This window comes from Propithecus coquereli, unplaced genomic scaffold (genome assembly GCF_000956105.1).
Source record: "Propithecus coquereli isolate 6110/MARCELLA unplaced genomic scaffold, Pcoq_1.0 Scaffold226, whole genome shotgun sequence".
Classification (NCBI taxonomy): Eukaryota; Metazoa; Chordata; class Mammalia; order Primates; family Indriidae; genus Propithecus; species Propithecus coquereli.
Window position 1 is genome coordinate 2,200,953 of NW_012147797.1, and position 2,684 is coordinate 2,203,636.

Consider the following 2,684-nt stretch of genomic DNA (forward strand, 5'->3'; position numbering starts at 1 on the left):
GCTACTCCATTGCCAGATATTAGACTAGGGATACTATAGTGGTGAGGGAAACAAATTTATTACTCTCATAAAATTTACATTCTAGTAGGGAGAAAGGACAATAGAAGATATATATACATATATGTAGACAGATAGATGATAATGAACAAGAAATAACTTTCTGAGGAAGTGATATTTCAGCCGAGATCCCAATTAGTAGAAGGCATGAATCACTCCACCATGGCGGGGAGAGCATTCCCAGACACAGAGACCCAAAAGGTTGAAGACCCTGAAGTGAGAGCAAGCTTGGCAGTTTGGAAGAAGTGTGAAAAGCCAAAGAAAAGTATGGTTAACAGTACAAGCTGTGGAGAAAGATATACTTGAATTTGAATCCCTGCTCTATGAGATATGAAGTGAGATGTTCACTCTCTCAAAGACTGTTTCCTCAACACTGTTTCATTGTCTATGATTGGGCATAAAAGAACTTCTCTGGATTATTGGGAAAATTAAATTAGGTAATATATGTAAATTGCTAAATGTTATGTCTTTTACATAGTGTGTACTCAATGATAGTTTTAATTCGATAAAAAAACTCAAAAGTTAAAAATATACACGGCGTACGAAGTCGAATACAAAAGATAAATAAAGATATATTCGTTTTTAACGGCCCCCAGGCCCACTTCCGGTTCCGGGCAGACCCGCTGCCATTTACTCGCCACCCGCCCGGCCAGGAGCCTGCCCTCCGCCGGCCACCGCCCTCGCCCTTCCTGGGTTCACCCCAAGGCCCCTGCTGCCGCCAACGCCAGACCGCGGTTGCCCGCTCCACAGCCCGCGCTCCCGAGGCGCCCTCGTGTTCCTCATGCTCCCCGCGCCTGCGCTGCCCGTCATGGCCGCGCTCTCTCAGGTGCGCCAAAACTACCACCCCGACTGCGAGGCCGCCATTAACAGCCAGATCATCGTGGAGCTCCGCGCCTCCTACGTGTACCTCTCCATGGCCTTCTACTTCGACCGCGACGACGTGGCCCTGAAGCACTTCTCCCGCTACTTCCTGCGCCAGTCGCACGAGAAGAGGGAGCGCGCGAAGAAGCTGATGGGCCTGCAGAACCAGCGCGGCGGCCGCATCTGCCTTCGCGACATCAGGAAGCCCGACCGCGACGACTGGGAGGGCGGGCTGCAGGCCATGGAGTGCGCCCTCCACCTGGAGAAGAGCGTCAACCAGAGCCTCCTGGAGCTGCACCAGCTGGCCACCGACAAGGGCGACGTGCAGCTCCGCGACTTCCTGGAGAGCCACTACCTACACGAGCAGGTCAAGGCCATCAAGGAGCTGGGCGGCTACCTCACCAACCTGCGCAAGATGGCGGCCGCGGACGCCGGCCTGGCCGAGTACCTCTTTGACAAGCTCACCGTGGTCGGAGGCGGCGACAAGGAGAACTGATCTGGGACTGTCCTCACAGCTATGGGTAACTTCCCAGGTTAGGCCACCAGCCAGGTGTGCATATTGCCCTTTCAGAATGTTCACTTAAGTTTTGACCTTTCAGTTTTACCGTTGTTTCCAATAAAGTAAGCTGGTTCTTAAAGCAAAAAAAAAAAAAGATACATGCGTGTATATATATATATATATATTCTATGTAATATTACACATAACACACACGGTCTTAGGGTACAGACAGTGGAAGATAGATTAGATGGCCTCTGAGATCCTTATCCTCTAATGCCAGAACTCTACAAATTCCTGTATAATGGTAAATGACAAATAGCTTTTGATATGTTTACTCATTCGTGTCAGTTCTTTGAACCAATGAAGAATGACTGTCTGATTCATTAAAGTATGAAAGTGTAGCGGACATAAAGTGACAATTGGAAGAACCCTGTTGGTCTAGTGACCAACAGATATTGGTTCTCTCTGAGACTCTGCTGCATATTAATTTTGGTACCCTAACAATCGCCAACCATTCCAAGCTTCAGTTTCCTTAGGTATAATGAATAGATTAGACAAGACGATCTCCAAAATCCCTTTTATGTCTAGGATTCTACATATTGCAGATCATTTAGGAATAAAAGGTAGTTTTTAGTTTAATCAGGTTGATTTATTTTAATCAATTAGATTAAACTAATTAGTTTAATCAATTAGAAAACTGATTTTTAGAAGATAACACTGGTTTCTCTCCAAAATGAAAATTAAAGATATCTTCTAAATTAAGAAAAGTGTTTATAATTTGTATAAAATTATATTATCACGACCAAAGTATGGTTATAAACTCTCTGCTTTAATGCATTTTGCTTTAATTAATTTAATTAATTAAAGCATTTAATTAATGCTTTTAATTTTGTTATTTTACATACAGAAATAAAAATGGCCATGTTTTTACAATAAGTAGTTTAAAGAGACCAGCCAGTCACATAAGGAAACTCTATAAATAACTCCAGTGGAGAAAGACAAGTCGGCCTAGACCCCATTGAAATGACCATACATTACACAGAGGCCATTCCTAATGTTGGAAATCGCGTCATATGGAATGTTTATCTCAAAAGCACTCATCCAAAATTGGCTCACCAATATTCTTTTTTATGCCATAATTGAAAATAACTTTCCAATCTTGTCACTAATTTATAATAGGAGTTAAAGCGATTTACAAATATTGTTTCATCATATAACAAAAGGAATGTAAGGCAAGCGGGGCATGTGCCAGCTTTGTTTCGCACAA

The 2,684-nt window shown here is 43.4% G+C and overlaps 1 pseudogene; it reads left to right on the plus strand.

Annotated features, from left to right (window-relative positions):
• The first annotated feature begins 865 nt into the window (after positions 1-865).
• On the plus strand, positions 866-1,414 carry LOC105811017 (annotated as a pseudogene).
• The last annotated feature ends 1,270 nt before the right edge of the window (positions 1,415-2,684 follow it).